Source organism: Nilaparvata lugens, chromosome 13 (assembly GCF_014356525.2).
Source record: "Nilaparvata lugens isolate BPH chromosome 13, ASM1435652v1, whole genome shotgun sequence".
NCBI classification, from domain to species: domain Eukaryota; kingdom Metazoa; phylum Arthropoda; class Insecta; order Hemiptera; family Delphacidae; genus Nilaparvata; species Nilaparvata lugens.
Genome location: NC_052516.1, coordinates 24866150 through 24889430, shown reverse-complemented (window position 1 = coordinate 24889430; position 23281 = coordinate 24866150). Strand labels below are relative to the sequence as shown.

General features: G+C 34.8%; 1 protein-coding gene across 1 annotated transcript in view; it reads left to right on the top strand.

Moving 5' to 3' along the window:
* LOC111058443 (neuroligin-4, Y-linked-like) overlaps positions 1-23281 on the top strand; it is an 850919-nt gene that overhangs the window by 332294 nt on the left and 495344 nt on the right. The window contains 1 exon segment of the mRNA XM_039440114.1: positions 15909-15957. The gene's annotated coding sequence lies outside the window, so the exon portion shown is untranslated.

Genomic DNA, 23281 nt, shown 5'->3' with positions numbered 1-23281 from the left:
ACCTTCTTTTCAGATTTGAAAATTCCCACGCACTCTTCAAAAATGTCGTATAGAGAGGTCCAAGTTTCGATGGCAGTGTTTGATTAGCAATGGTATTGCTATCCTTGTCTATCATCCAACAAAGCGGATAGTGCTATCTCTTTCTCGCTTTGCTCTGTTGCCATATCATCTTTCGACAATGTAGAATTGATAATTAATCAACAAAATATTTTATCTTGTTTATGAAAATACATTATTAAATCATTTAGAAATATTATTTTTTGCTTAATAAAATATAATTGGCTTTTTTAAACGAGAATGAACAGTTAATATTAAACTTGAATTTTAAAAAACACTTTTGAAGTGCAAATACACTTACTTTTGTAGAGACGATCGTTTCGACCTGTAAGGGAATGTCCCTTACCACACATAGACTTTTTTCATCTGAGTGAATTCCCCCAGTCTGATGATGACCAACAACAAGTCGAAACGATCGTCACTACAAAAGTAAGTGTATTTTCACTTCAAAAGTGTTTTTTAAAATTCAAGTTTAATTTTAACAGTGAAAAAGTATGGATATACAACAGAGTTAATATTACATCAATAAACCGGTATCAGCTACCGTCTATAGAAGGCATTGATAAAACAGAGGATCGGCAACGTTTTTCTCCCATCTTTCTTCTGTGTCATTATAACGTGGACCTCTCTATATCACGCTTCTAAAAACTTTGGAGAACAATTTCTCGTTAGCCTCAAAATTTCTCACTTAACCAACCTAAAATTTCCTGTCAATCATCTTTATGAGAACACCTCCTCCTCAGCTTTGAAAATTCCCACCTACGCAACCCAAAATTTCCTTTCAGCCTTCCAAAAATTCCCTCACGACCACAGAAATTCCCACGCAACAGACCTCTGTCCATCGCGTCCAGCGCCTACGTGTCTTGAATACCCGAGTCTCCCAACAAAATTCATTTATGCCTCATATCAAAGTGACAAACTTTGTCAGGCTTGAATATTCAGGGTGCGAGATCGAAGTTGTGAGGCGAAATAATCACGAACATCGGGTCTCGGGTCTCGGCCGCCCCGATGCCTGATTTTTATCTTTCGGGAGCTTGTCACAGCACCGAATTCGTGACCAATTTCGTGTTTTCATGAACAATAGTCCGTGTTCCGGGGTGTTGAACAATGAAACAGCTTTCCGGTGTGTCAAACTTGTGGCGGAATTTTGTCCTCACCAAGTCCGGGGATCGTTGGTGGGGGGGGGAGGAGGTTTGTACCCTCCATGAAACCCCTCCTGTCCGCCATTAGGAGTCAGAGGAAGAGTTTCTGTTTGTACCACTAACCCCCTCTACACTAAAAACCTGGGTGGAAGAGGGAGAGGTGTTCCCAACTAAGAGGGGTAGTTTCTGTTTGTACCCTACCAACCCCCCCCTGAAAACCTGGTGGGGGAAGGGGTTCCTGTGGCGGATAATAATAATAATTCTGTGAACGTAGTAGCAGCTACACATTGTGGACCCTGTATTAATGTCGAGATGGAAGTTTCAGGCCACCAACTTCCGTGAATCTGGTCTTGCTTAATAATGTACCATCAATGAGTTTTCGGCTGAGAACTGGGGGGAGTTTCTGCTCATAATTTGGGCTCAGGTTGTCATTCTTGGATTAATTGGATAATTGGTTTGATATGTGATTCTATTATTATTCGCAGTGGCGTGAAGTAGGTGAAAAATGATATGAAATGGCGTAATAGAAGGCTCAGTTCACAATTATTTCTGCTCGAAATGTCTCGACATCAACGAACATAATCAATTATTACCAGTAGTTCTGTGAACAGTAAACCTCACGCAGTATTCTCATCCGCAAGTACCTGATTGAAACTATAGACCTTATGGAAATACAGCAATAGACTGGCTTCTCCACACATCTGTGTAATCACTTGTCAGCTGATTTATTATGAATAATTCTATAGTATGATTTTTAATGTAATATTGGCGTATGTTCTCATACTATTATGCTATATTATGTTTTGCTATAATGTTCTCTATGATTATATTTACGTCTTTGAGAGGAATGTCTGAGAAATCTTCAAAGTATGGTATTAAGAGATATTATGTAGAATTAAAGATACCTAAAATTGTGGTGGGGGATCCTAAATACTGATCATCTAAAGTTGTGGGAGGGGTAACAAGAAATCTATAAAGGATAGAAAGAATGCTTCATTATTCAAGTTAACACAATACAATACTAGTAGTTCTGTGAACAGTAGACCTCACGCAGTATTCTCATCCACAAGTACTTGATTGAAACAATAGACCTTATGGAAATACAGCAATAGACTGGCTTCTCCACACATCTGTATAATCACTTGTCAGCTGATTTATGATGAATAATTCTATAGTCTGATTATTACTCTAATATTGGCGTATGAAGGAGGCTCCTTTTTCCTTTTATATTATCCTTGAAATGCAAAATTTTCAAAAACCTTGTATATATGTCGACGCACAATTTACAAAGGAACATACCTGTCAAATTCCATGAAAATCTATTACCGCGTTCCGCCGTAAATGCGCAACATATAAACATATAAACATTTAAACATTCGAACATTCGAACATTCAAACATTCAAACATTCAAACATTCAAACATTCAAACATTCAAACAATCAAACATTTTAAGATTTAAACATTTAGAGAAAAATAATGCCAAACCGTCGACTTGAAACTTAGACCTCACTACGCTCGGTCAATAAGAAATAACTATAGGTTAGATAACAATTATCCAGACACCAATAGAAAGAAGACATTCTTTCCGTTAATTCGATATTCCGAAATTGTCGACGCCCCATGATTCTGAGAGAAGTGATATTCAAAAGAAAAACAAATCTTCGCGATGTTTCCAATTTTATCATAAAAGTTAATCTCCTTTTAATACTTCAACCCTAAAACTTTTTTAGCACTACTGGGATATCGGGGATGATGATAATAATCCTTTCCTTTCCTTTTTCCTTCGTCCTGGTACCCCCAGAAGAAGGGAGTTTATTATAGAAAATATAACAAACAAAAATGAAAATTACACTTATAAAAAGAAATCTTACAAACAAAACAAATGAAGAATAAAAAAAAAGCAAGAATGACAAAAGATAAGAAGATTTCCTTTCAGTAGAACATTTCAAATATTATAAACCAGACGAATTATAAATTCTCCAAAACCTTCTAAAGAAGGTTTGACTGGAGGAGTCAAGTTTTACATTATATTAAAAAAAACATAGAAATAGTACATTGGTACATTGATACAATCAATCAGTGATCCCAAAATAATAATTTTCAATTTAAATCATATCAAAAGAGAAATAGTTGTCAATCTTGGGTAGAAAAAAAATTAATTGATACATTGATAATAATTCATTTAATTGTATTGTGTACCAATAAAATAATAAAACAATGGGATTTCAGTTGTTGGTTATCACAAACAATAATACACAAGAAAAAATATATAAAAAAAGAAAGAATTTATGAAGATCATTCAAATTCACTCAAATTATTTAACAGAAAGTGTTTCATCTTATTCTTATTAATTGAAATTCTATCCAGACCAATTAAATCATCTGGCAACTCATTGAAAATAGTTGGTACAACATAACTAAGTTCACATTTACCATGATAATTATTGTATTCGGGCACAAAATTCTACTTGCATTTTATAGTTATTAGAAAAATAATTATTTAATAAGATATCATATCTGAAGAGCTCGTTTACAGGAAGAATGCTATATTTTTTAAACAAATTTGGCTTAGGGTAACTCTCTTGTTTTGAATGAACTATTTTCAGCAAGGAATTTTGTAATCTCTTAACTCTATCAATTTCATAGCCCAAACATTGACACCGTATCTTACTACGGATTCAGCTAGGGCTTCATAAACAACTATCAATGTCTTCTTTGAGACAGATCGCTGTAAGTTATATAAACCACATAGACATGAGCGAAGACGCTGGCATACACTATCAATGTGAGGACCCCACTTTAAACAATCATCAATGAAAATACCAAGATACTTTTGAATTGTAACTTGTTTGACCTTTTCATTACAAGTACAAGGAGTTCCAAAGTTATTCTCATGTAGACAATTTAAGGAATGCATAGTAATATTAGTGGACTTTGAGGTTTGACGTGGCGGTCTCATATGCATACATGTGGTTTTTTTAAATTCAAAGTCAAGCCATTATCATGGATCCATCTTTGCATTCTATCAAAATCTCTTTGTAGCAATATTCTTGCTTCATCAAAACTGTGTGGCTGGCTACCATAACTGTGTCATCAGCATACTGAAATATTTTAGTTTCCTTTGAAACACCAACCATTGTGATTACTGACACCAGATAAAGCAATGGTCCAAGATTGGAACCTTGTGGCACACCAGAGGTGACAAATTCATGGCGACTGTAGGATTTTCCTACTTTAACAGTAACCTTTCGGTTATTCAATAATCTATTAACCAGTTAATACCTCGTCTTGACAAACCAATTTCACTCATGGACTGTACAATTTTATGAAACGATAAAGTGTCAAACGCTTTCTTGAAATCTAGAATAATATTAAAACATGGTAATTCTTATTTAATTCATTATTTATATAGTTACATAATTGGGATAAAATCTGACCAGTTGATTTGTGCGTTGGAATCCAAATTGAGCTGAAGGGATTAAATTGTGATTTTTTAAATGCATAACTAATTCATTACAAATATACTTTTCAACTATCTTATCAGGTGAAGAAAGTATTGAAATAGGCCGATAGTTAGAAATTTCTGATCTGGATCCATTTTTGGAAATCGGTCTTATTATGGAAGTTTTCAATTTATTTGGAACTTTACCTTCCTCTAATGATAAATTGATCAATAATTAAATAATAATAATAATAATAATAATAATAATAATAATAATAATAATAATAATAATGTCTATGGTCGAGGGTACAACACGACCAGAGGAGTTATTCAAATTATAGACATGATTACAAAAAGCATATAAGGTACAATTATTTACAAAGTATTAATACAATTGGTTGATTACTTGCTGATCTAAGAAAATGTGGCCCCACTATACATGAATATGTGTCGGGATGCCACTAATTTTGCTATTGTTTGAGATTTTATGCCAAAAGTGGAAAATTCTAATAAAGATACATTTTGCAAGTCATTAGAAGTTCATAAAAACCACATTCTATACACAAATTAAAAAAGGAAATTGATAACCTAAGATGTAGAAATTTTATAGGAATTTAACGTAAAAAACATTTGTAATACTCATGGGAAAAAATCATTATAAGAAGAAAATGAGAATGAAACAGTATGGAAAATTTTTCATAGAACTAATTGTTCTCCATGATTGATTCTATTGGACAGGAGCCACTTTTTTGTTTTCGATTTGAATGAATTGATTGGAACTGTTTCTTTAATAGCTATTTGCAGTCTATTGTACATCCAATATGATATGATGATTTATGATATTCTACATCCAATTCTGACGTTGAATTAGAAATTTGAGAAAGATGGGATTTTACACGAATTGGCAACCTTGTGATTTCTTCGGATGGAGGGTAAAGTTTCAACTTATTTTACACAGACTATAATCAGTCCAGTAGCAGAGACGTGATGTTGCTCAAGATTTTAATTGGACTCTGCGGATCACGGTTCACCTGCTATTTAAATTAATTGAACCATTGGGATATCTATTTCCATTATGAATAAGATATATTTGTTTAATTTAATCAAGGATCAACTTAATATCACATCAGATATACCGGTATCAGCTACCCTCTATGGAAGGCAGTGGCAAGGCTGAGAACCGGCAATGCTGTTCTCCTATCTTCAACGCTTTCTCCACTGCCATTATATCGTAGCAGACTCTATAGCAGACTCGCGTCGCGTCGTATCGCGTCGTGCATCTTCGCGTCGCTTCTCAATATTCGGCTACCGGTTGCCCACAAGGGATGAATGAGCCAGTAGTTCGGCTTGATGTCAACTGAGTTCACTGACCTGTTGCCTTGTTCCTAATTATGACGAATATTCTATTAAAATCGTGTTTCGCGACATACAAGTAGTTGATTATCGTTCAATAAACAACAATCAATCGTAGTCAGTGATAAGAGTCAAGTGAAATGTGATTTTACTACGAAACCTTTGTTATCGAATTTGTGCAAATTACGTTCTACGTTTCTAAATGAGGTGAGTAATTTTTCGAGATAACTTTATTAATTTGAATCTGTGGCTGTTATCTATGTTCATAAATTTATGAGATACGTATTTCGATGAGATAATGATTGGAATTTGGAGGTTAGGTTGGGTATTTTATTTAGAAATCTTATAAATTTGAAAATTGGGTCAACATAACATCAAACCTTTAGGTGCAATTTCCTAGAGGTGTTCTAGCTGCGCTGTCGAGCAGCGCAGCTACAAGCAGGAAGCTCGCAGCTATGAGTAGGCTTGACTGCGTCAAGAGCTTCCTGCTTATAGCTGCGCTGCTCCAAAGCCTCTAGAATATTGCACCATTACGGATAACGGTTGGGGTGTTTATCTTTAATTTTGGCTACAGTGTGGAAACGACTACAATGTCTTTAGAGACAGTGTGAACAACCAACCTTCAACTTCTATGTAACTGTCGAAGGCAAAATATGTATTGCTATTACTAGTAGCTCTGTGAACAGTAGACCTTACGCAGTTTTTCAACTAAAAGGATCAGGTTACCGGCCTCTCTAGACATCTGTGTAATGCATGCAATGAATAATCCACTTATCAGCTGATTGATTATAAATAGTTCTATATCTGATTAATCCTAACTTCAGTGTAGACGATATCCTATTATAATAAGTGAACAATTTCTGTATATATTTTTATATCTGGTTATTTATGTTTAACGGATCTTGAAAACGGCTCTAACGATTTTCACGAAATTTGGAACAAAGTGGGTTTATGATATAAAAATTCGATTGCACTAGGTCTCATCCTTGGGAAAACTCGTGAATGACATTAAAAGGATAATTCATCCTTGGCTGAAACAGCTGTGGATAGTAAAAAAGTGAGTGAGCGAGTGAGTATGTGAAAAATTAAAATATCGCATCCCCAAAATTCATAAGATGACATATAGCCAGCTGTGAAATAAAAACACGATCATTTTATAGAATTGTGTTCTGTTTATCGATGAATAAGAATAACAAGCGAAGCTCGGTGCCCCGATATTATTCTTTAATAAATATTCTTTATTCATTTATACAATAAGTACATTATCAAAATGATAATATATATGATATATTATAGTGATATCAAAGTATGGAGGTAATTCCTTTTCTTTTCATGATATCCTTAAAATGCAAAATATCAAAAAACTCCGTGTATACATCGACGCGCAGTTGAAAAAGGAATAGTCTATTCCTGCCAAATCTCATAGAATTCCATCAACGCGTTTGGCCGTGAATGCGTGACATACTTACAGAAAAAAGAAAATCCGAGTTAAAACATAGACCTCACTACGTTCGGTCAACTCGCAGATAACCCGTGTTCCGCAAGGGTCCAATAAAAAACTTGACAAATTGAAAACTTGACATACTAAATCTAATGGCATTATATAGTAGAGATATGTCGTGATTGAACAATTTTAAAAGGGTACTTAGATTTCAAATTTTTATTTATATGGTCTGTAGACTTTGGTTTATTATGATCTTCCATTATTCCATCAAACCTATTTGAATTTAAAGTCCAGCATTGCCCATTTTTCGATTGGTTAGAAAATTCAATTTTTCCCGACAGCGTCTCAAACAAAACATCCAATCAATCCTCCACACACCTCGGTTGAGGGAAACCTAACCTATACAATGCATCCACACACACATTGAAACATTTATCAATGGGTAGAGTGGGTCTTTCAGACCCCTTTTTAGAACTGGGACTCGTTTATCCCATCAGACAGATTTCCATTCACGCTTTTCCAACTCTGTTTCGGGTTTTCCAAACACTTATTCCTTTGTTACGCCATTTTTCTACCTGACTCTTTCTCCCTCAATTTCCCTCATTTCTCTCCAACTTCTACCCCTCTTTTTCAAGGCTATGCACATGCGTTCTTCATATCTTCTGTTCCATTTTCTCAAATTTTCTTTCTTTGTTGGATAATTTTTCTACCTGACTCTTACCCCCGTCCCAACCCAATTTTTCCTCAATTTCTACCCCCACTCCTTTTCCCTCGCTATTGTCATGCGGACCTTTTCCATCCTCCTATTTTTCCTCATATCTTCTGATCCATTTTCCCAAATTTTATCTCTTTGTTGGACAATTTTTCTACCTGACTCTTTCACTCCCCCAATTACTGTCCCAATTTTTCCCCCACTTTTACTCCTCTCTCCACCCTTCATCTTCATGCTCTTTGTACCTCCATCATCCCCTTCTTTCTCTCCACATCATCATCTGATTCATCATCCCAAATTTTCTTCCTTTGTTAGACAATTTTTCTACCTGACTCTTTCACCCCCAATCACCCACCCTCTAATTTCTCACCCATTCCTACTCCTCTCTCCACCCTTCATCTTCATGCTTTTTGTACCTCCATCATCCCCCTCTTTCTCACCACATAATTTTCTGAATCATCATCCCAAATTTTCTTCCTTTGTTAGACAATAATTATTCTACCTGACTCTTTCTCCCTCAATTCATACTCGCCTTTTTTCCTGCTATCTCCATGTGCCTTATTTTTTACATTCTTTGATGCCTTATCTAAGAATTTATTCCGTTGTCACACAATTCTTCCACTGGTCTCTCCTTTTTATTCATTATTTCCCTCCTCTGTCTCTAATCTATTCATTTTTCTTCACAATGATAACATGTTCCCTCTCTGTGGAACTGTGGAAAGAGCTGAGGAGCAGGATGAAGGATGAGATTAGATTTCTTTTTATGTATGTTACAATACGATGATTGATTGATTGATTGATTGAGTACTTCATTTATGTAGATTACAATATATACTGGCTTATACACTCATATACAATAGCTTACAATACAGCAAAATTATAGATGAATTTACATAATATAGACTAAGGAAATAATTATTGAACTGTATATGATATGAGAAAGCAATTTGTAATATAATAACTATAGATAATAATTATATTGTTATGCATCTACATAAATTGGCGGAGCTTCAGACATATCAATGTCCATTCTTCGGAAAGAATATTAAAAATATCCTCGTGAGAGGCACGCGTCCCTTCCACTCGGGCATGGTTAGCCCGCGACCACCTAAGAGCGAGAGAGACAACCATTGACTTGACATTTTTAATTAGTGGCGCAGTCGCAGGAGATTGCTTGCGGCGCCTGCGCAGGTTGACTGATCCGTTTCACTCTCTCTCCAGGTGAATGCTTCGGGTTGCTGGGCTTGCTGCTGCGAGCGTTGCTCGCCACTGCTCCTATTCGTGCTCTTTTCAGACGACCGTGAACCAAAACGAACGCTCTCACTCGCTCTCATTGTGAGCACATAATGTGGGAACGTAACACAGTTTCTTGAAGTGTCTCCCGGCAAACCAATTTATAAGACGTTATCACGTCAAAATGAGAGAGAGGAAGAGAATGATTTGGGCAAAGTAAATTACATAGAAGAAAATCAAGAACAAGCTGAAAACACAATGCTGAATAAAAAGACTAGACATTGTTTAGTTCAGAGCATAGAGAAAAGATAGCATAGGAAGATATCTCATGGTATAGGGCGTTTATGCTCCAAATTTCAATGTGAACTCGAGCCGATAGTTCTGGTAGTTGTTTTTGGTAAAGCTTTGTGACGCTGGTAGTCCCTCATACCGTGCCGTTCTTAAACTCTCACTTGTCAAAAACACTGTTAATAGACAGTGGTCTATAGTAATCGGCTTGAGCTAACAAAAATAGGCTTGAAATTGGAACATCAACTAACTATACCATGGAATTACTTCTCATGCTCTCTTTTATATATTATGCTCTGAGTTGGACAATATATTGATTTTCTTCTGTGTAATTTACTAAAATTATTCTCTAAATTTGATATTTATTTATTTAATAATTCAAAATTATTTTCCTCAATTATTTTCCCCCTCTTTCTCCTTCGTCCTACTCCATTCACCTACATTTTTTCTCATGATGTATTCTTTCCCACTTCTCTAAACATTTCTTCAGTCTTCTCATTATCGAACACTCCCTTCTCTGTCCTTCACACATATTCTCCTCTCTTCTTACTCTCTCGATCCTCCACTATTATTCTTCTCCTCTTCATAATGTATTCTCTCCCAACCCTCCTATCTCTAAGTTCCTCATTTGAACATAGCTTCCATCACATACCAGTCGTGTGTTGATGGGAAGGATATTTTTTTATATCCTTTTCAGAGAATTAACAATGATTTATTGAAACACTGCTGATTTATGAAGTTACATCACAATATTATATTATTGTTATTATAATGAAATCAATCTTTTTTCTCATTGATTAATTTTTCATAGTTTGTAAAATTCGTTGAATAATTTGCAATACCGTTATTCAATGTAAATAAGTGTGTATGCCAATGAATATTGTAACATTCAAAGATGAATAAATCTAAATGATCAAATCTAATCTTCTCATCATTGAACTATCTCTTCTCTCATTCTTCTGTCTTAATTATCCATTCTGCTCTCTTCTTAAGCCCTGCACACACATCGATATTTTGCCGTCCTCATGAATTATATCAGATTGAACAGAACTCCACAAACATCATCTGTTTGAAATCATCTGTTTAATCCAATAGAATTTATAAGGACGGCAAAATATCATACAAACAAAAATCGATTTAATGTTTGTGCGGGGCTCAACCATAGAGAAAAAATAACGCTATTTTTTCTCTATGGCTTAACTCTCTCAATTTCTCACTATTTTCTTTTCTCAATGATGTTATTTCTCCCATCTCTTTTTCATTCTAATCATTAAACTATCTCTTCTCTCCCCTATCTGTCTTTATTTTGTATCTTTTTCACTCTCTAATTTTCCTTCCGTCTCATGCTGAAAGCAACAGAACCCTCAACTGAAATTGCTTCCCAATTGCATCCAGGCTGACTCGTATCATCCAGTAAATGGTCTGTCCCTTCTAATTGAATCAATACCTCATTCTTTTTCAACTCGTCTCATCTTTGCCTGAGTTCATTTGAATCTAGCGCTCAATTTCGTTCACTTTGCACTGATGAGTGGGGAGGCCAGTTCACTCCTGAACGAAACCAGGAACTTGTTCAATTAACGATGTTTTTGAATGTTTGATAGTGTCGGAGAATCCGTTGACTCAAGAATATAATATTAGAATGATAGAATAATGGTGATGATGTCAAATCATTTTATAAATTCATGTCAATGTATGTTCATCACTGATATTCAGGTTTATATCCTCTGGATCGAATATTCACTATAATTATCAGAAGTATACTTCTATAGGAGTATGGAGGTATACTTCTACACTTATCATTATTAGATGTATACTTCTGTACTTCTATAGAAGTATAGAAGTTTTCTCTGCTCATAGTTGGATCATTCACAATAATTATTATTCTACTGAAACCTCATAAAAGGTTGAATATATTCAAGCAATTCGATGCAATATAATAAGTACGAAACGATCTAGTGGTGCTCAACTTCCCAGAAAATTTAATCATTACAATACAATAATTTCAATCAGTTTAATTTCCAAATCAAATCAAATTTTCCAGAAAATTAATTAATAGTGTCTTCTGGGCTACAACTAAGTGGCACTGACGTCATACTGATTTAAAACTATTGAAGCGGCTCAACAATAATTTTCGAACAATATTTGCTAAACAATAATAATATGATTATTATGAGTAGAATGGACGCCGAGTTGCGCATAAGTACCAACACTGTACCAATTGTTTATCACTGTACAACTCTGTTTATAAAAATTGATATCATTGAATCAAATAATCCATTTAAAGTTCACTGTTTGATGTATAATGATGTATAAAAACTGTAGCACTCAACACTTTTTTTCATTCACTCATTTATTTATTTATTGGAGATAGAGCAAACAATACAATGATTGGGAAACAAAGAACAGGTCATTGCCCAAAACTTCTTCTATTTCCCAATTTTATTAGGAAATTGTCCTAAAAATATTATGTAGGTTATGTCAATCATATAGATATAGAATAGTTGTTCTCATTTATAGTTCGCAGACAGTGGATATTGTCGTATTTTTCTATTAATCACGTCATAAATAACATTAGTCATGTTTGCTCTGAGATTTATCCACTTCTGAAATTATTAACTTGAAATTTTAAATAAAGATTCCTGATTTCCCGAGGATGGTTATAAGCCTATTCCAAATTTTTCAAGATTTCACTTGGTCAAGTTTTTAGTTTGTCACGTTTTTAATTTAACGTTTGCGGAGCACGTGTTATCTGCTATTATCTAATATATTATTAATATTTATATATTGGAGCAAACAGTACAATAGTCGAAAAAGAAAAAAACAGGCTATTGCCCAAAACTTCTTCAATTTCCTAATTTTGTCTTAAATTGTTCAAATATTATCATAGAGAAACTATAGCATAAGTAGATATCCCATGGAATATGTCGTTTATGTAGCAACTTTTACTGTTATTCCTAGCCGATAGTTCACATAGTTCTTTCCCATGCAGCGTTTTGATGCTGGTAGTCTCTCGAATTGTGCCATTCATACACTCTCAGCCCAACAAAGCAGTTAAAACTGTCAATAATCGACAGTAATCGGCTTGAGATAACAGTAACAGTTGCTACATAGACGCCCTATACCATGGGATATCCACTTATGCTATATTGTTTCTCTATGATATTATGTAGGTCATGTCCATTCCAATTTCCACACTAAATCATCAATCTGAAACTATAGTTCAAAAAAAAAATAAACAATTTTAAATTCAGATAGATTGATTATAAAACTTCCGTGTGAACATGAAACAAACTATATTATATAGTACAAATAAACAGTGTTTTTACTCTATGGTATCACCTACTCTCTGATCACACAATGAAATATGTTTCACAATGTCAGATAGAAATCATTCCTTCGTGTACAGTGTATAATCACTTATAAAAAACATTTCCTGTAACAAGTCTCAGATTGTAAGGCAGGTCAACATTGTAAAAAAATAACGAGAAACTCATTATTCCTTGTGAATTCACAGCTGTTGTTGTTGATTCAAAGGTGAAAAAGTGCTTCTTACTGCGTGAAATCTTTTCAACATGAGCATTGTACTTGAGGAAAAGAGCACTAATTATCTTTCTAATTATCCCTTCAATTACATTTTGTCTTCATGCTGTTTAATTACTGCCTCTGTGATTGTTTTAAAGATTCTCAAAACACGGAGAAATGGTGTATCAAGTTTGTTTATGAGCCTTTTCAAGGCTACAATTTTATTTGAGTTTCATGAGTGTTCTCTGGGTCTCTAGGATTATTCAAGCCTGAGTTTTCAAGCTCACAGTATTTCGGATATTTGAAATGTTACTCAAATTTCGGAGAGAAGAAGTACAAGTATCCTCAAGCCCCGCACACACACACACATGGATTTTTGTTCGTACGGTATTTTACCGGCCTTATAAATTATATTAGATTTAACACATGATTTCAAACAGATGATGTTTGTCAAGCTCCGTTCAATTTGATAAAATTCATAAGGACGGCAAAATATCATACGAACAAAATATTGATGTGTGTGTGTGTGCGTGCGGGGCTTAAGGCTAGGTACACACACATCGATTTTTGTTCGTACAATATTTTTCGTCCTTATAAATTCTACTAGCCGTCAGGCTAGCTTCGCTCGCCATATCCATCCAGCCAGGGGGCTCCGCCCCCTGGATCCACGACTGGATCGTCCAAGAATGAGATCATCAAGCTCGCTCCGCTCGCCTGCATTTTTCATTTAAGCATTTTTATCATAAATGTTAGGACAATCCAGTCAGGGGTCCAGACTAAACGGATATGGCGAGCGAAGCGAGTCTGACGGCTAGTAATATAATATTCCCAGAAATAGCTCTGATTGAAGTAGCAGTGCCCAATCAATTTTTCCGCGATAAATGCATTTCAATCTTCAACTTTGTGCCAACCTGACAAAATTATTAATTTAGTTGCCAGTTAACAACTGTTTCGAAGAGGTAGGCTACTCTATCTAGATTATAGTTCTATAGTAACATGTGATATGGACATTTCAATTATAATTGAGAGATTGAGAGAAGAAGAATATACATGCTAAAATACGAACTTTAAACCCTTAAAAACAACCCTTAGAGTTAAAAAATTGCCAAAAGATTTCTTAGTGCGCCTCTAAAGGGCCAACTGAGCATACCTACCAAATTTGAACGTTTTTGGTCCGGTGAATTTTTAGTTCTGCGAGTGAGTGAGTGAGTGAGTAAGTGAGTGAGTGAGTGAGTCAGTCAGTCAGTGAGTGAGTGCCATTTTGCTTTTATATAATATATAGATATAGATATAGATTGGATTGAACAGATGATTTCAAAACAGAAGACGTTGTGAAGCTCCGTTCAATCTGATAGAGTTCATGACGACGGCAAAATATTGATGTGTGTATGCAGAGCTCAAGTTTTTCTCCCCCGGTCAGTGTTTTCCTGTAGAAATAACAATTAAATTATGAATTCCCAGGTTTAAATTCAATCCAATAACACGATTGTGAGCGAATATATCGGAAGTGAGAGGAATATAAGTAAAAATGTTAAGATCTGAACCGGATGTTGAAACTATGAGCTTATACGTACCTCCAAGTCGTTCATTTTGAGCACTCATTTTACAATTTAAAATGAAAATGACACTAATGCAATAACATTATAGAAGATAAAATAATAAGGTAGTCCTTGTGCTATTTTTCTTCCAAATTTATCGGTGACGAAGTCCAAGATAAGGTTAGAATTTCACGTGTACAATTTTTATGAAATTTTAGTCAAAAATAAACATGAAAACTATAAATTTTGAATTTAGATGACTTCATTATTCACATCATTCTATAGATTTTGTAAGCAACTTGAATATTTGTGTGGATTCTTATGTAATCATTTCTCTTCGTTACACGATACTGAAACGCAAACAGTGTGACCGTAGCCTGACTTTGCGGAATTCAAAATGATATTGTGATGAAATTAATTATTCATGGGATGGAATTCAGTTTACTACATTACAGAGTTGGCAAAACTGAATCACATCACCCTATCTTAGCATATAAACTTGCTAACTTCTTTAAGAGCAGCTCCAATAAAACCCTATTCAATACTGGAATAATGTAGTGAACCTTTCCATGTCCATACTCCGAGAGCAAGCTGGAATGATACTCCAAAGATGTATAAAATTTTACAGTCTACCTCCACAGTGACATAAATTTCTGACTCCATATGATGGAATTTCAGCGGGGTACATCTGGTTGATTCTGCATTTCGAATTTTAGAGTCGATAAAATTTTATTTGGTCGTCATAGAGCCAGTCACCGGTAGGGAGGCTGGTCTATCTTGTTTCTAGAATGTACACAGGCTCCAGCCAGATTGTGAAAGAGGTCAGAATTGTAAAAAAGTGAATGAAGATTCGTTGTATTTTTGGACCGATGGAAGGAGGTCATCGAATGAAATGTAATAGGATAAGGGAAATAATAATGATATGATAATGGGTTGAAATATTTATGATATCATTCATTCTGGTATTTACTGGTATTTAGTTCAATTAAGTATTTCTGGGTCGATTATAGTTTTTCTCGGTAAAACTTCTATTGTTCTCTCAACATGAGCTTCTTCGTTTTCCATAAATGGATTCATTATCCTCTTTCTCTTCCTCTCTCTCCTCGTATAAAATAATTCGCCATGAAAAGAAATGGGTTTTCTCTAACCTACAAATTTATTTCTTGTCTCTCTTTAGGGTTGGGTGGCAGAGAGGACCTGGAGCTCTAACTCCGCCGTTGATAAAGGTAATGAATCAATCAACAATCAATCAATCTCTAAGGGCCGGTTTCCGAGCTCGGGATTTAGCTAAGTTCTAGACTTGAACTGGCTTTAAACTCTGGAATCAGAAAATTGGCTTTCCGAGTCAGAGCGTTAACGTAGTTGAGGACTTAAATAGACACTGGAGTTTAGAGATCACGTTAGACCCTGGAGTTTATAATTTCACCTTCTGAGTGAAGGGCATAAAAGTCCAGGACTTGAATTAGATTCTCGCCTCTTTCCGAATCGAGGATTTATTAAAAATCGTTCAGTCCAGAACTTAAAACAGCGTAATTTTAAACCCTCGACTTGGGTAGAGTTTAAATTTAAGCAAACACAAATCAGTTATTGTTTTTGAGTAGATGAAAAGTCAAATAGATGTCATGGAATACCTAAATTATTTGGATTAGTCTATTTAAATTCATACTAATATATAGTTTACAAGTTTATTTTGCAATAAAATTGTATCAGAATTATGCGTAAAAAACTGACCTTATTTTACGAATGTGACATAACCTAAAAATGTTCAAGAAGAATAATACAAGGATTGGCTTGGAATCTATATTCCAATCTGAATGTTATTAGTCAATATCATATCCAACATATTGATAATACAATAATAAATTATTATTCCAGTTTTTTTTCAAAACGAATACGTTTTCAAACTCAATAGCCTAATGAAATTCCAAAATCACTGGTTGGGATCAATGATCAATGATAGCATAGAGTAAAATGAAATGTTCATTCATTCATCTTTCAAAACGTTAGGTTTTGCTCTGAATAGGCCTACAAAGAAATCGAAACGTATTTTCACAAAATAGTTTAGAGAGCATGCTCATTTGAATTATCCCGCTGCAATCAGCTGTTTTCGTTTTGCTATAATGCCAACAATATAACAGCAGAATATTGTGAATTTCCCTCATGTTAACTACATTAAAGTCCTGGACTCAAATGAGTCGAGAACTTTATAGACCCCGGAGTTTAGAAGATAAAATCGTGATTCAGAAAGTCGATTTAGACCCGAGCGCTTATTCCAGTCCTGGACTTTGTAAGTCCAGAACTTATAGATCCCGAGCTCGGAAACCGCCCCTAAATGTCTCTCAGCCTACAGTCACTTTTGCCTTGTCATTAAATACTACTGTATCACCAAAATCGAGGCATCATTGTCTCATATCACAACTCAAGTTTATCCTTCCAATGATGTCTCTAGCTACATACTACGAGTATATAAATGTAAACTACTGAATATATATTATAAACAACAAGTACATAGATTGGTAAAATAAATGAATGGGCAAATTTGAAAAAAGACAGCGTCGCTCTGTGCAGTAGGTTCAGTCCAGTAATAATTATAATCAGAGTTTCCCAAAAAGGTATACTTTTCTTATAGAACTTCGGTTCCCCGAGATGCAATCAGAACAATTTTACACACTATTAATCAAATAGAATGGAGATTTTCTCTCCTATTCAAGTTGGGAAAATGACTTGGAAAAGCTGATCTTTCCTGAAACCCTAGAGGACGTACTCAGGGTAATGAATTCGAGTATCCTCCACCGTCCTTTTTGTGAATTTTCTTTTTACATTCAAGTTTTCCTTCGCCTTCTACTTCTCCTAATCCTCCTCCTCCTCCTCCTCATCCTCCTCCTCCTTCCACTCCCCCTCCTCCACCACCTCCTCCTCTTCCGCCACCTCCTCCTCCAACTCCTCATCAAACAACTCCGACAATATTCTATTCCCATCCTATTTCTTTCCAGTAAATTCCTGTTACCTAAACGTTTTGAATTCTATAATAGAATTTCTACTTTTTCTTCTCTTCCTTTTTCTCTTCTCCCTCCTCTTCTACTTTTTCCTCCTTCTTCTTCATGCTCTTTTCCTTCTTCATGCTCTTCTTCTCCCTCTCCTTCTCCTTTTTCTCTTTCTTCTCCTTCTTCTTCATCATCATTATTTTCTTCTTCTTCTGCTTCCTCTTTTTCTTTCTTCTTTTTCTTCTTCTTCTTCTTCTTCTTCTCCATTATCATCTTCTTCACCACTTCCTCTCCCTTTCGTCCTTTTTCTTTTTCATTTCCTTCTCCTTCTACTTAGTCCTCTCTCAATCTCATTCATCTTATTCTTCTACTCTCTCCACATCATCTTTCCTCTCTCTCTTTCTTTTTCTCTCATCTACCATATTTCCACCCTATTATCTGTCCTCCTTCATTCATTCTTTACCTCTAGTAGCTCATACTCTCTCACACCACTCTCTCTTTATCACTCTCTCCCTTCTTCTTTCTTTCTCTTCCTCCCTCTCACACTCTCACTCCCTCTTTCACACTTACTCCTCTCTCTCACTCTATCTCTCTCCCTCTCCTCCTTGTTCTTTTTCATCTCTTTCTTAAACTTATTTAGCTTTTCCATTCACTCTCTTCACATCATATTTTCTCTCTCTTCTCTATTTTCATCTCTCATCTTCCATATTTTCACCTTATTTTCCTCCTCCATTCTTTTTTCACTTCTTTCAGCACCAAACCTCCCAGTAACTCTCCTCTCTCACTTCACTCACTCTGACTCTCAATCACACTCTCTCCTCTCTCTCATGAATTCTATCCCTCTCACACCTCTCCACCCAACTTACCAACCTCTCCACTTCATCTCAAAGCAATTAAAGTTTGGCCAACTTTTCAAAAGGAATATTTTATTGTGCGTTCATGTTAATGAGAATATCTAGCAGTAGGGTGGGTGTGTAGTGGGGAGGGTGGTTCAGGTCTGAAGAAAGTTTTTACATTTCACAGCCGACCAACCGTCGTCTACTATCTCTGTTCTTTTCACTGCTTCTTCCCTTTCTTTTGTTCTTTTCTTGCCGGCCGCAAATAACAGGGTTTGTTACCACTTTTCATCCACCGCTTGATTCATTTCCATTTCTGTCATACTTTCTGGGGAAATTATTTCATGGGCCTTGATTATTCAATCTACTGTCTTCAGGTACGCCCGAGCTTACCCTCTTTGTTTCTACTCATATTCTTCCTCTCTCTTTCTCTTCCTTCCTCGCCTCCTCCTACTCTGCCACTACTTTATCGTTCTACTCCTCCTCTACATTTCATTTCTCATCCTCTCACTCGTTGAGAAATGGTTCATTGGTCAGTATTTCTTTATTTCTTCTTTTTCTCAAAACAATTTGATATTTATTATTTCTCTCTTCCTCTTCTTCTTCTTCTCCTCCTTCCTCTTTTTCTTTTTCTCCTTCTTTTTTTCTACTTCTACTTCTTCTTTTGTCACATTTTATCATTCTTCAGTTTTTATTCTTTAATTTCTATTCATATCTCAATTATAATTTAGGTTTCGTTATTTTTTTTCTCCATTGATTATTATTTTTGTATTTTAATAATATTTATCCAACTTGTTTGTAATATTGTATATTTTTTTCTGAATTTGATTTGTTTTTTTTTATCTAGTAATCATTCAGTGTTGTATTGGAGGGTTGAGTGTAAGAGAGGGCCGGCTGCGCCCTAACTCCGCCCTCCTAGGTAAAAATAAAGGCAGCTATTCCATTCTATTCTATTCTATTCGTCCTCCTTCATTCTTCTTCTTCTTCTTTTTCTCATCATCTTTCCCCTTCACCTTCGTTGAATAATCATCATTGAAATTATAATATCTTCTATCTATATTCATTTATCAGGTCAATCGTTGAAGTATTTGAAACAAAATAACAGTGTTACCAAAATGTTCTTCTCTCCTTCAATTTATTACATTGAATTGTTATTGAGTCAATAATTGTTATTCGTCATCATTATATTGTTCATTAAAGGTAGGCGCACACAGATCATCGGACGGATCGGACGATTAGATTTGATGCATTGCTTTCAATTGGAGTGCGCATACCTATACGATGCGGATAGGTATGCCCACTCCAATTGAAAACAATGCATCAAATCTAATCGTCCGATCCGTCCGATGCGTGCCGTCCGTCCGATGACGATCTGTGTGCGCCTACCTTAAGGGTGATGTATAGGATTAGGATGCAATGCATGCTTCAGATTGGAAACTTGATTGAATTCAACATTGCTTGTACACAATATTCGAAGATTATAATTGGTAAAATCACATATTCATAATATCACATCTGAGCTCATATAATATCACTAGCAGGAACCCGTGCTTCGCAAGGATCTATTTTCAAAATTGATAATCTGAAAACTTGACGTAATGAAATTTTGAAGAATTGAAAATAGGCCTATAACCATCCTTGGTTAATTAAGAATCTAGCCTATATGCAAAATTTCAAGTTGATTAGTCCAGTAGTTCAGACGTGATAATGCGTCAAACATAATTTTCCTATCCCGTACATGTATAAGCCAACTCTTTATTTAATTATAGATATGGTTAACGACTGCAAGAGGGAGTGTGGAACAGAATAGTTGTGAAACTATGATAGCTCCAGAAGTTTCTCGAACACAATAGTAGGTACTACATGGACTTTTTGAAAGTGATTTAAAAAAAATGTTAAAACAACAGAACTGAAAGTTGTCAACCTTATCATTCTACCTCCATTTAGAGAGTTCGATTCTTGTTGGCAAGAAACATGTTATTCAACGCAGAAATCATTGTTAATTTACTAAACAATAGGATAAGTTGAATAGTTTCCCTTTCAGGGGGAGTTTTGACAACCCACAAAACTCATTTTTCATTTGAGGAAATATCGAAAAGGTGCATAGGATCTTATTTTTTGTTCAGCTTGCCAAAATACCCCTCATTTCAATATTAAAATTTTTGACAGACTACAGTAAGTCAATAATTCTATCATGGCTCGAAAAATTTTAAAATTGTAATAAAAAAAAATGGTAGAGAATAATTGATTCATGTGAATGTCAACACCTTTATTTAAAGACATATTAACTGCATGCGTTTTTGTATTGCCGATACAGCATTGATAAAACTGTAGACGTTTATTTAGCAGTCTCAAAAAACTGTTCTAGCTAAAAAATTAATAATCCATACATTGGGCCTATACATTGCATCAGGAAAATGAAGTTCAAAACTATGGTTTTCCTAAACATATGTTGTTGACATAATTTCTTTGATGCAGCTGTTTCACATTCGCCATATTATTATACAGAGTTTGTGAAAAAAATATTGATTATCAAAACAATACTTTTATTATATTAATAATAATATTAAACATATTTATCAATTATCAGAACAATATTATTGAGGTTGAGTGGAATCAGGTAGAAAGCAATAACAGAACAGATGTTCTTTTTTGAATTTCTATCATATTATTTTGATATTTCCAATGATTACAACATATGTTAGAATATCACATGTCAATAAATAAATTATTCCATTTCCATATGGCACTCACCTTACCATGTTCATAACCTTACTTAATAGGATCCTTTTTCATCCTTTGAAACCCTTAGAGGCAATATATCTCAAAATCCGTTCCTAGTGCGCGTCTAGCATGTTTGAAGAATATTTGTGCAAAGTTTCAAGTCTGTAGAACAATTAGTTTGAGCTGTAGTGTGATTTTACATCAAAATTTTCGAAAAATGCCCTCTCCTGGACCCCCCTGTGCTCCTGATCGAAATTTTTCTGCATAGATATAATTTTTTTTCGTAGCTGAACAAAAAAGTTCCTCATGACTTTGCTGTGCAATGAGCGGTTGAAAAGTACAAAATTTTGGGGGGGCCCTAGCTCCCTCAGGGGGGAAAATTTCTGAAAATCCTTTCTTAGTGAATGTTTTCAGGTTACCATAAACAATCGTGCAAAATTTAAAGTTTTTAGGCTCAGTAGTTTGGGCTGTGGTGTGATTTCAGTCTGTCGGGGCTTAGCCTTTTATAAGTATAGAGAAAGAATAATATCCACACATCCTAAAATGTATGAAACTGCGTTCACACCAAAGTTATTAACAAAATGTTCATTTTTCCGTCTTTATAGATTCTATTGGATTGAACGGAACTTCACAAACACATTTATGTTCATCATGTGTATGATAAGTTATGTTTAATCTAATAGAATTTATAAGAACGGAGAAGTAAACATTTTGTTAATAATTTTGGTGTAAACGCAACTTTAAGGGCTACATATTTTAATTTATGAAATAGAAATATAGTGCCCTTTATTATTTGTATTTCTAACCTATTATTTCATAAAAAGAGGGTACTGTAATTCTATTTTATAAAAATATCCACACAATATCATACAAGCTTGTATTTTTAGAATACCTCCTCTCCTTATAATATCGATTCATTAATGAAACTTGATGTAGTTTCAAACTCACAGTAATTCATTCAGTGATGAAAATTTTCAAAAGTTAGGTTTCTCAATATTATTAGCTCAGTTTTTCTCTAGACTCAATTCAAAACTGGAACACCTATATATTTTTTGCGAAATATATCAATCTCTAATATCGTAATATATCAGGTGAAATTATTGTTAGGGTAAAGTCGCGTTTACACCGGAGTTAATAACAAAAAGTTATTAATTTTACTCAGTTGTCAAAAATTTCTCATAACAAAAGTTGATAATATCTAAGTGTTTTTAACAGAAAAATCCGTGTTATTGAAGAAAATAATATTAACAAATGGTTATAAATGTTATCGGTGTAAACGCAGCATGAGGTTGAGAACCTAACACTTTCTTAACTTCCATTCTATTCCCAATTTTCAGTCAGGTTACAGATCTCATACCTCGATAACCTCAAAATCGAACACATTATATTAGTTCAGTCAATAATGGTCGTTTTTCAGGAAACAGTTCCAAAAGAATTTTTCTCGACGGTTCTATATGTATTTTGGGGTGCTGAATTCGAATCTGAAATTTTCTGACACGCCAAAGGGTGGCTTCACCCCCAAAACCCTCAAAAACCCCCAAAATTTCGGACTTTTTTCAATTTTCTCATTTTATCTCGTGAACCTCGAGTTTCTCAAGAAAAACCATTCTCGACAAAATCAAGGAGAATAAAATTTCCAATTTTATTTCAATTTTTATTTCATTGCATATGAGAAAGTCAAAATTCAGACTCCAGCCAGTGAATTAGAAAAATATATAAGTCAATAGTATTTTATAGTATAAAATATATGCCTATTAGCAACTCGAACTTAAACAATAAGCAAAACCTCTATTTACATTACAGTTTCAGTGACACGTTCATTATTAATTTGAATTTCCTCTATCTCCCGATTCGTATTTCACCAGTGTATCATTTTCGTTATCTGGAGAACAAAAGAAGCATCGAGCATACAGACATACAGACACTCGAAAAACGGAGAATCACACGGGAAAACCCAGGAAAATCCCCTGGAAAACCGAGTCACATTCATCGAGAACTGTACGCTC